Source organism: Narcine bancroftii, chromosome 7 (assembly GCF_036971445.1).
Source record: "Narcine bancroftii isolate sNarBan1 chromosome 7, sNarBan1.hap1, whole genome shotgun sequence".
Classification (NCBI taxonomy): Eukaryota; Metazoa; Chordata; class Chondrichthyes; order Torpediniformes; family Narcinidae; genus Narcine; species Narcine bancroftii.
Window position 1 is genome coordinate 211,343,764 of NC_091475.1, and position 12,056 is coordinate 211,355,819.

At 44.6% G+C, this 12,056-nt stretch overlaps 1 protein-coding gene across 9 annotated transcripts in view; it reads right to left on the reverse strand.

Moving 5' to 3' along the window:
* LOC138739667 (arf-GAP with Rho-GAP domain, ANK repeat and PH domain-containing protein 1-like) overlaps positions 1–12,056 on the reverse strand; it is a 200,240-nt gene that overhangs the window by 143,508 nt on the left and 44,676 nt on the right. The window contains exon 1 of one of the 9 annotated variants that reach the window (XM_069892190.1): positions 1,227–1,316. The exons of the other annotated variants lie outside the window; for them this stretch is intronic. The gene's annotated coding sequence lies outside the window, so the exon portion shown is untranslated. Of the gene's footprint in view, positions 1–1,226; positions 1,317–12,056 lie in introns of those variants that run through there. 9 annotated transcript variants of the gene reach the window in all.

Here is a 12,056-nt window from a genome sequence, read left to right on the forward strand (position 1 = left end):
GGCAAATGGAGTTCAATCTGGACAAGTGGGAGGTGATGTATTTTGGCTGGACAAATCGAAGAGTTGAGTAGAGGGTTAACGGTTGGTTAATTAAGAGCGTGGATGAACAGAGGGATCTTGGGGTTCATGTCCATACACCCCTCAAGAGAGTTGCCCAGATTGATAAGATAATTTAAAAAGCCTATGGGATTCTATGCTTCATTGATAGGGGGATTGTGGCCAAGAGTAGAGAATTCAGGTTGCAGCTTTATAAGTCTGTGGTGAGACCACATTTGGACAATTGTATCCAGTTCTGGTCGCTTCATTTTAGGAAGGATGTGGAGGTTCTGGAGAGGGTGCAGAGGAGATTTACCAGGACATTGCCTGGATTGGAGGGCATGTTTAATGAGGCAAGGTTGGCAAAGCTGGGATTTTTCTCTTTGGAGCGTAGAAGGATGAGAGGGGACTTGATCGAGGTCAACAAAATGAGGAGAGGCATAGATAGATTGGACAGCCAGTACCTGTATCCTAGAGTGGGAATAACAGCCACGAGAGGACACATGTAGAAGATTAGGGGAGGGAAGTATAGGGGAGACATCAGGGGAAAGGTTTTTACACAGAGTTGCTGAGGCCTGGAATGCCTGGCCAGGAGTGGTGGTAGAGGCTGAAACATTAGGCACCTTTAAAAGACTATTAGACAGGCACATGGATGAAAGGAGAGTAGAGAGTTATAGGGTAGGGAGGGTTTTGCATTTTTATACGGTTCGGCACAACATGGGGAGGCTGAAGGGCCTGTACAGTGCTGTCATGTTTTAATACTTAATTTGTTTTTAATGAATCGGCTTCTACTGTGCTGTAAAAAAACAATTAAATTTAAAAGAAAGTGACGCTTTTACTTAAATGTGCTGTGGCTCCCATTGAGAAAGGCTAAAGTAGACCTTCCAGAGCCAAATCCTCACCCCCTCCATCCCCAAATTCTTCTTAAATATTAACACTGAGCCGGCATTCACCACTTCAGGTGGAAGCTCGTTCCACATTCCCCACCACTCTCTGTGTGAAGAAGTTGCCCCTAAGCCTTTCCCTTTTCACCCTTAACCCAGGTCCTCTGGTTTGTATCTCACCTCCCTTCAGTGGAAAAAAGCCGACCTACATTTACTCTGTCTACCCCCCTCGTAATTTAAAATACCTCCATCAAATCTCCCCTCGTTCTTCTCCGCTCCAGGGAATAAAGTCCTAGCCTGTTTCACCTTTCCCTGTAACTCCATTCCTGAAGTCCAGACAACATCCTAGTAAATCTTCTCTGCACTCTTTCCATCTTATTGATATTGCGAAACACGAAAGTCTGCAGATGCTGTAATTGTAGTGAAAGCACAGAAATGCTGGAGGAACTCAGCCAGTCTCATGGCATCCACAGGAGGTGAAGTTACATTACCAATGTTTCCGGGGCCTGAGTCTTTCTTCAAGATGTGTTACAGATAATCAAAAAATTGCTCCCAGAAGAGCCCTCGGTATAGAGAGAGAAGTAAACCAGATCTTTGCACGTCCCCAGAGTTTTCTGCGAAGCAGCTGTCTGAGAGACCAGCCTAGGTTACAGGAGGAAATGTATGCCCTTGAGGATGGGTATCTCTGGTACATCTACATGTGCAACGTCTAGTCTCAGCGTCTATTTTTAATTGGTGCAGATGAAGGAATCTGAGGAAGTTCAATCAGCGCACAGATGGGCTGACTGCTCGCTCAGCCGCCTCCCGGTGCCCCTCCTACTCCCACTGCTTCAGCTAAGCCGCCCCCCCCCCCCACCCCGATAGCAACCCACTGCCCTGCCCACACCGTCTCAAGGAGGGAACCGCTACAAGCCAATGAGCACAAAGTTCCTTGGTGTTAGGTAACAGGCAGCCAACCGTAGACCCTCAACACCTCATGAGCCAGGCAAGGGCTACTGGCCCCCATCTTGACCGCCTTTCACAGGAGCATAATCAAGAGGGTCCTATCCGGCTGCATCGCTGTTGGGGTCAGTAGCTGCAAAGCATCAGGCCGTACGTCAATACAGAGGATTGTCACAACAGCCGAGAAGATCCCTGGGGTCTCCCTTTCCTCTATTGACATTCATCGGGAGTGTTGCTTAAACACTCAAAGAATTATCGAGGACCCTTTCCACAGGATCTTTGACCCACCACCATCAGGAAGGAGACTACAGGGGCATCAAAATCAGGATGGACAGGCTGGGGATCAACTTCTTCCCATGGGCGGTGAGATTGATGAACAAGTAAAAAAGTTTTAGACATACTGCATAGTAACAGGCCCTTCTGACCCACAAGCCCATGCCATCCAATCACATCTAAGTAACCTACAACCCCCATATATTTTGGAATGCGGGAGGAATGAAAAGTGCCTGGAAGAAACCCACGCAGACACGGGGAGAACGGGCAAACTCCTTACAGACAGTGCGGGATTCAAAGCTTAGTTTTGTGTGTGCACGCACAGGAGCGAGCATGTGTGTGTGTGGACCTGTGAGTGAGAGTGAGCGTGAGCGTGAATCTGTGAGGGTGTGCGCACGCGTGTGTGTGTGACACAGTGAGCGTGTGAGGCTGTGTGTGAGTGTGTATGATTGTGTATGTGTGTGTCTGAGTGAATGTGTGAGTATGAGAGCAAGCGTGTGTGAGAGCGAGCGTGTGTGAGAGCGAGCGTGTGTGAGAGCGAGCATGTGAGAGCGAGCGTGTGTGAGAGCGAGCGTGTGTGACAGCGAGCGTGTGTGTCAGCGAGTGTGACCGGCCAGCCAGTGTGACCGGCCAGCCAGTGTGACCGGCCAGCCAGTGTGACCGGCCAGCCAGTGTGACCGGCCAGGCAGTGTGACCGGCCAGCCAGTGTGACCGGCCAGGCAGTGTGACCGGCCAGCCAGTGTGACCGGCCAGGCAGTGTGACCGGCCAGCCAGTGTGACCGGCCAGGCAGTGTGACCGGCCATCATGGTGACACCAACAGTGAAAGCTACAACTCGGGTGTACTGATAGATCCCAGGGCCCATGGCCAGGAAGAGTGGAGTGGCAGCCAACACCCAATGAGGTGGCACTAATATCGACCAGCTGTATTTAGATCTTGCTGTGCTGAAAAGGGAAACTGCACTCCACGTGGCTAAAATGATCCTGGGTGATCCTGGGGAGAGTTCTGCGGACAGAGGGGAGTGTCGCACTGCGGGACGGGCAGCACCGATTGGCTGCACTTCAGCCCCAAGGCCCAGATTTACGGTTACCCGGTCGGTGCAGGGTGGGGAGAGAAAGAAATTGCTCGCCTGGAGGATCTCGGGTTGCTGCTGGGCCTGGTCATTCATGGGTTGAGGAGACGGGCAGTTGAGGCTTGAGGGCAGGCTGACTAACTGCCCCTCTTTCAGACCCGTGTGTCATTAGAGTGGGTTACACGGTGTCCAAGAGGACGGTGGCTGAGTTCTGAAAACGGTGGGGGCCCCACAGGTATTTGTATCAGAGGGGCAGAATTGATTCATTGCAAAGTTTTTCTCTCTTTTCAAACAACCAGCTTATTAGATGTGTTTGTGTTTTATCGTGTTGGTGTTGATATAAATGTCTTGTTAAATGTAACTCTAGTAAGGCCTTTGACAAGGTCCCACATGGGAGGTTAGTCAGGAAGGTTCAGACGCTCGGTATTCATGGTGAAGTGGGGAACTGGATTCAACAATGGCTGGACGGGAGAAGCCAGAGGGTAATGGTGGATGGTTGATTCTCCAACTGGACGCCTGTGACTAGTGGTTCGCCTCAGGGATTAGTGCTGGGACCATTGTTGTTTGACATCTATATCAATGATCTGGAGGAGAATGTGGCAAATTGGATCAGCAGGTTTGGAGATGACACTAAGATTGGAGGGGTTGTGGATGGTGAAGGAGGTTTTCAAAGCTTGCAGAGGGATCTGGACCAGGTGGAAAAATGGGCTGAAAAATGGCAGATGGAATTTAATGCAGACATGGGTGAGGTGTTGCATTTTGGAAGGACAACCCAAGAAAGAACGTACACGGTGAATGGTCGGGCACTGAGGAGTGCAATAGGACAGAGATCTGGGAATACAGATACATAATTCCCTGAAAGTGGCATCACAGGTGGACAGGGTTGTAAAGAGAGCTTTTGGCACATTGGCCTTCATAAATCAAAGTATTGAGGACAGGAGTTGGGATGTTATGGTAGTAGAACATTGTTCAGGCCAAATTTGGACCATTGTGTGCAGTCTTGGTCACCAAACTACAGGAAAGATATCAATAAGATAGAAAGAGTGCAGAGAAGATTTACTGGGATGTTGCCCAGACTTCAGGAACTGAGTTACAGGAAAAGGTTCAACAGGTTAGGACTTTATTCCCTGGAGTGTAGAAGAGTGAGGGGAGATTTGATTGAGGCATTTAAAATTATGAGGGGGAGAGACAGTAAATGTAGATCGGCTTTTTCCACTGTGGGTAGGTGAGATACAAACCAGAAGACATGAGGTAAGAGTGAAAGGGGAAAAATTTAAGGGGAACTTCTTCATGCAGTGAGTGGTGGGAGTGTGGAACGAGCTGCCAGCTGAAGTGGTGAATGTCGGCTCAATGTTAACATATAAGAATTTGGACAGGTCCATCGATGGGAGGGGTACGGAGGGCAATGCAATGGTTGCAGGTCAGTGGGGCAAGGCAGAAAAATGTTTCCGCACAGACTAGAAGGGGCCTGTTCCTGTGCTGCAATGTTCTAAAACAAAAGGAACAGCCCTGAGGGTGCACCACACTAGCGTCCCATCACACTGACAAGACACAGTGAGATGAACAATCCCCAGACCTGTATAGTGAAACAACCACATTGAGAAAACGAATCTGGCCTCTTTTTCCCAGCCAGCGCAGGCGTTACCATTTTGCGGCATCTAAGAATATCTACTGAACACAGTGTTACAAGTGAAATTGCACTTTGGACCATTGGAATGTCTCAAGGCAGTGTGGCTGATTACAAAATGCAACCTTCTCTCTGCCAAGACTCTCAGCAAACTGAGGTGACACATGCCATTTCCAATTTTAGACATTTTTTTGCTTCCTCATTGATAGAAAATATAACACAAAAGTGAAGCTTAAACAAGATTTTGAAAAGTCAAGCCTCCAGTTCTGTGAACTATGCAAGAATATCACCACCTTATCTTGCTGCTTCACAATCTTCCACAGAGCTCTTATGCACAAAGAAACTTAGATGTTCCAGAAGATACAAAACTATCGACAGATTATCAGATTGGCAAAGTATGCCATGACTCTTGCAAACACCTTACTTTCAATCTGGCCCTTATCTTTTGAAGGGACTTCTTAAAATTGCAAAAGGTTGGTTTGCAGATGTAGCAGGCTATCAGGAAGGCAAATGGAACGCTGGCCTTCATTGCCAGGGGGATTGAATTTCAGAGCAGGGAGGCTCTGCTGCAACTGTACAAGGTCCTGGCAAGGCAGCATCTGGAGAACTGCGTGCAGTTCTGGTCCCCTTACTTGAGGAAGGATGGACTAGCTTTGGAGGCGGTGCAGAGGAGGGTCACCAGGTGGATCCCATTAGGGGGTTGGCCCATGAGGAGAGATTGAGAGCTTGCTGGAATTTAGAAGAACGAGAGGGTATCTTAAGAAACATATAAAATTATGAAAGGCAGAGATAAGATAAAGGTAGGTAAGTTTTTCACATTGGTGGGGGAGACCAGAACTAGGGGACACAGCCTCAGGATTCAGGGTAGTAGATTTAGGACGGAGATGGTGAGGAACTGGTTATCCCAGAGGGGGGTGAATCTGTGGAATTCGCTGCCCACTGAAGCAGGGGAGGTGACCTCAGTACATATATTTAAGGCAAGGTTGATAGATTTCAAGTCAAGTTTATTGTCATCTGATAGTACAAGTACAACCTGAAGAAAGAGCATTCTCCAGTCCTCGGTGCAAAACACGTAGACACACAACCAGACACAACATACAGACAAATTTGCAGGACAAATATTTCATCCATACAAATAAATATTGTTTCATGAATATGAGAGTCTCGGAGGGTCAGTCTTTGGTCGTTCACCATTCTCGTTGCCTGTGGGAAGAAGCTATTCCTCAGCCTGGTGGCGTTTGCTTCAGTACCTCTGATTTTTACATCATAGGGGAAGTAAGGGATATGGGAAAAAGGCAGGTGACTGGAGAGGATCCCATCATCAGGTCGGCCATAATCTCATTGAATGGCAGAGCAGGCTCAACAGGCCAGATGGCCAACTCCAGTTCCTGTTTCTTTTTTTTTGCTTTCTCAAGATTAAGTTTAAATTTATTTGTTACATTATTCCAATACAATTAGAGGGGTAGTCCTGTGAATATTCTAACAGGTTTTTTTTTTTTTCACACCATAAACCACATTAACCATGATACATACTTTTTCTTTTTCAAATATATACAGTGCCATTTTCTACCCCACCTCCCTCCTCCCATCCCACCCTCCCTACCACCCCCTTCCCGATCATTTAAAGTACAAAATCTAGGATACATTAAACCAGTCAAACAATGTTGTCATTCAATAAAAATAAACAAGAAATTCCACTGAGTCAATTCTTTTCATTTCCTTCTCCTTTCATTAATTTAGGTAGTGAATGTCCCCGGTAGGTTTTCTCTATTGTGTTTCATGTAAGGCTCCCATATTTGTTCAAATATTTCAATATTATTTCTTAAACTATATGTTATTTTTTCTAATGGAATACATTTATTCATTTCTATATACCATTGTTGTATTTTCAAATTATCTTCCAATTTCCAGGTTGACATAATACATTTTTTTGCTACGGCTAGAGCTATCTTAACAAATCTTTTTTGTGCATCCTCCAAATCAATTCCGAATTCTTTGTTTTTTATGTTACTTAGGAGGAAGATCTCTGGATTCTTTGGTATATTGTTTTATGTAATTTTATTTAATATTTGGTTTAGATCTTCCCAAAATTTTTCTACTTTCTCACATGTCCAGATTGCATGAATTGTTGTTCCCATTTCTTTTTTACATCGAAAACATCTATCAGATACTGTTGGGTCCCATTTATTTAACTTTTGAGGTGTAATGTATAGCCTGTGTATCCAGTTATATTGTATCATACGTAACCTCGTATTTATTGTATTTCTCATCGTTCCAGAACATAACTTCTCCCATGTTTCCTTCTTTATCTTTATATTTAAATCTTGTTCCCATTTTTGTTTAGTTTTACCACTTGTTTCCTCATTCTCCTTTTCTTGCAGTTTAATATACATATTTGTTATAAATCTTTTGATTATCATTGTATCTGTAATCACATATTCAAAGTTACTTCCCTCTGGTAAACTCAGACTGCTTCCTAATTTGTCCTTCAAGTAGGATCTCAATTGGTAATATGCCAGCACTGTATCTTGAGTTATATTGTATTTATCTTTCATTTGTTCAAAGGATAAGAATCTATTTCCTGAAAAACAATTTTCTATTCTTTTGATCCCTTTTTTCTCCCATTCTCTAAAGGAAAGGTTATCTATTGTAAAAGGGAGTAACTTGTTTTGCGTCAATATTAGTTTTGGTAATTGATAATTTGTTTTATTTCTTTCTACATGAATCTTCTTCCAAATATTGAGTAGATGATGTAATATTGGAGAACTTCTATATTGTACCAATTTTTCATCCCATTTATATAATATGTGTTCAGGTATCTTTTCCCCTATTTTATCTAATTCTAATCTAGTCCAATCTGGCTTTTCCCTTGTTTGATAAAAATCTGATAGGTATCTTAATTGTGCGGCTCTATAATAATTTTTAAAGTTTGGCAGTTGTAAGCCTCCTTGTTTATACCATTCTGTTAATTTATCTAGTGCTATCCTCGGTTTCCCCCCCTTCCATAAAATTTCCTTATTATTTTCTTTAACTCCTTGAAGAATTTCTCTGTCAAGTGTATTGGCAATGCCTGAAATAGGTATAATATCCTTGGGAAAATGTTCATTTTAATACAGTTTATCCTTCCTATTAGTGTTAGTGGTAAATCTTTCCAATGCTCTAAATCATCCTGTAATTTTTTCATTAGTGGATAATAATTGAGTTTATATAGTTGGCCGAGGTTTTTATTTATTTGTATACCTAGGTATCTTATTGCTTGCATTTGCCATCTGAATGGTGATTCCTTCTTAAATTTTGAGAAATCCGCATTATTCATTGGCATTGCTTCACTTTTATTTACGTTAATCTTGTAACCCGACACTTCTCCATATTCCTTCAATTTCTTATATAATTCTTTTATTGATTGTTCTGGTTCTGTTAAGTATACTATAACATCATCCGCAAATAAACTGATTTTATATTCCTTGTCTTTTATTTTTATTCCTTTTATATTATTTTCTGTTCTTATCAATTCTGCTAGTGGTTCTATAACTAACGCAAACAATAAAGGTGATAGTGGGCATCCCTGCCGTGTTGACCTGCTTAAGTTAAATTGCTTTGATACATGTCCATTTACTGTCACTTTCACCAATGGTCCCTTATATAATGCATTAATCCAATTAATATACTTCTCTGGTAAACTGAATTTTTGCAATACTTTGAATAAATAATTCCATTCTACTCTGTCGAAGGCCTTCTCTGCGTCTAAAGCAACTGCTACTGTTGGCGCTTTACTCCCTTCTACTGCATGAATTAAGTTAATAAATTTACAAATATTGTCTGTTGTGCGTCTTTTTTTAATAAATCCAGTTTGGTCTAGATTTACCATTTTCGGTACATAATCTGCTAATCTGTTTGCTAATAGTTTAGCTATTATCTTATAATCTGTGTTAAGTAATGATATTGGTCTATATGACGCTGGTGCGAGTGGATCTTTCCCTTGCTTTAGTATTACTGTAATTATTGCTGTTTTACATGAATCTGGTAAGCTTTGTGTTTCATCAATCTGGTTGATTACTTCCAGGAGGGGAGGAATTAATAAATCTTTAAATGTTTTATAGAATTCTATTGGGAATCCATCCTCTCCTGGTGTTTTATTATTTGGTAATTTTTTTATTATCTCTTGTATTTCTACTATTCCAAATGGTTCTGTTAATTTATTTTGTTCCTCTATTTGTAGTTTTGGTAGTTCAATTTTAGTTAGAAATTCATCCGTGGAATTTGTTGCCACAGGTGGTTGCGGAGGCCGGGTCATTGGGTGTATTTAAGGCAGAGATCGATCGGTTCTGGATTAGCCAGGGCATCAAAGGTTACGGGGAGAAGCCCAGACAGTGGGAATGAGTGGGGAAATGGATCAGCTCATGATTGAATGGCGGGGCAGACTCAATGGGCTGAATGGCCTATTTCTGCTCCTATATCTTATGGCCTTGTGGTAGGGAGGGCAGCCTTGGGGTAAAAGTGTCACACGCCAGAAGACGTGCATTTAAGTGAGGGGGAGGGTGTAAAGTGGGGCAAGTTTTTGTTGTTACGCAGAGAGTGGTGGGGGGGGGGGTCCTGGAACAGGATGCAGGGGTGATGGTGGGAGAAGATACAATAGCAGGGTTTTAGAGGCTTCTCTTACTGCGGAGGGGGAGGAGGGATATGGAACAGGTGCAGTCTTTGGGCATCATGTTCAGTACAGACTTGTGGGCTGAAGGGCCTGCTCTTGTGCTATACTGGTGTCTCTGTTTTATTTAAATTAATACTGACACAGTTACTACAAGAAGCCACCTGTTCAGCTACTGGGGAAGGAAGCAAGAACATGTTCACCCAAGTGTGAGTTTATACCTCAAGGCCGGGTGGTCTACTCTGGGCAAGGGGCTAACTTGGGACAGTCAGCGGGAGCCATCGTTCCTGCGCTGCAAAGCCCACCCGCTGCATCAGGGACTGCAGCCAGGAGCTACTGCCGTGGAGCCGAAAGATGAACAAATTGGAAATCCAACAAAAAATGCAAAACAAAACGGCTGGGCGTGCTCAGCAGGTCGGACAGCATCCGTGGGGAGAGAAACAGGTTCATTGTTTGTCTGAAAGTTGGAAGGAGCAGAGAGTGCTCAGGGAATAGGAAATAGTATGAGGTGTTACATTTTGGAAGGACAAACCAAGAAAGGACGTACACGGTGAATGGTCGGGCACTGAGGAGCGCAGTAGAACAGAAGGATCTGGGAGACAAGCTAGGGAGTGGGGAGGAGCAAATGGATCTGGGAGTACTTGTTCACCGGTCACTGAAGACTAGCATGCAGGTTCAGAAAGCTGTGAAGAAGGCAAATGGCATGTTGGCTTTCATAAAAAGGGGATTGGAGTATAGGAACAGAGACGCCCTTCTGCAGTTGTACAGGGCCCTGGTGAGACCCCACCTGGAGTATTGCGTCCAGTTCTGGTCTCCAATTTTGAGGAAGGACATACTAGCTATAGAGGGTGTGCAGCGCAGATTTACAAGGTTAGTTCCAGGGATGGCGGGGTTGAAATATGCTGAAAGGCTAGAAAAACTGGACCTGTATCCGATGGAGTTTAGAAGGATGAGGGGGGACATGATTGAGGTATACCAAATCATCAGGGGGATAGACAAGGTGAAGTCTGATTACTTGTTCCCAATGATGGGGGAGACGAGGACTAGAGGGCATAGTTTAAGAATACAGGGTAGGCCCTTTAGGACGGAGATGAGAAAACATTTTTTTACCCAGAGAAGTGTGAATCTGTGGAATGCTCTGCCACAGAGGGTGGTAGAGGCAGATTCACTGATTATGTTCAAAAGAGAGTTAGATAAGACTCTAGTGGGCAAAGGAGTTAAGGGTTATGGGGATAAGGCTGGAAAGGGGTACTGATGGTAGTGATCAGCCATGATCTGTAAAATGGCGGTGCTGGCTCGACGGGCCGAAGGGCCTACTCCAGCTCCTATTGTCTATTGTCTATTGAATACAGATACAGAATTCCCTAACAGGGGGATCGAGTTGTAAAGAGAGCTTTTGGCACATTGGCCTTCATAAATCAAAGTATTGAGTATAGGGGTTGGGATGTTACGGTAAAGCTGTACAAGACATTGGTGAGGCCAAATTTGGAGGATTGTGTGCAGTTTTGGTCATCGAACTACAGGAAAGATATCAATAAGATAGAAAGAAGGCAGAGAAGATTTACTAGGATGTTGCCCAGACGTCAGGAAATGAGTTACAGGGAAAGGTTAAACAGGTTAGGACTTTATTCCCTGGAGCGTAGAAGAAGGAGGGGAGATTTGATAGAGGTATTTAAAATTATAAGGGGGACAGAGTAAATGTAGATAGGCTTTTCCCACTGAGGGGAGGTGAGATACAAGCCAGAGGACATGAGGTAAGAGTGAAAAGAGAAAAGTTTGGGGGAACACAAGGGGGAACTTCTTAACACAGAGAGAGGTGGGGGGTGTGGGACGAGCTTCGAGGTGAAGAAGAATTTGGACAGGGACATGGATGGGAGGGGTATGGAGGGCTATGGACTGGGTGCAGGGCAGTGAGCTAGGCAGATAAATGGTTCGGGACAGACTAGAAAGGCCAAAGGGGCCTGTTTCTGTGCTGTAATGTTCTATGCTTCTATTCCAGCACAGTATAGGCCCTTCAGTCCACAATGTTGTGCTGACCTTCTCCATTGTTAATCCATAACAATCCAACTCTTCTGTCCCTCACACCCGTAACCCTCTTTTTCTACATCCATGTGTCTGTCCAAGAGTCTTTTAAATGTCCCTACTGTACCAACCTCCACCACCATCCCGGCATCGCATTCAAAGCACCCACCTTGGCATCTGCCCCAAATGACCTGGCCTGTTCCGACTAATCTGACTGTTTTTCCAATGTTATTTAAAGTGATATCCTCCCCTCCTCATCTCGGTCTACACGTCCCTGAGGAGCTGGTGGAGGAGGAATGGAGAGAGGGGGAAGTGGGGCGGAGAGGATGAAGGGTGGGCTGAAGGAAGTGAGGTTGGGAAAACGAGGTCGAGGAAGGTGAGAGGAGTGGAGGGGTTGGGAATGCGAGGGGAGAAGACGTGGGGAGAGGAGGAGGGGAAAGGGGGTGGGGAGCATGGGTGAGGAGGACAGGGGAGAGGGGCAAGGTAGGAAGGGAGTGGTGGTTTGGGAGGGGAGGAGAGTATAGGTAGGATAGGAATGAGAGGAAGGGGAGGGGAG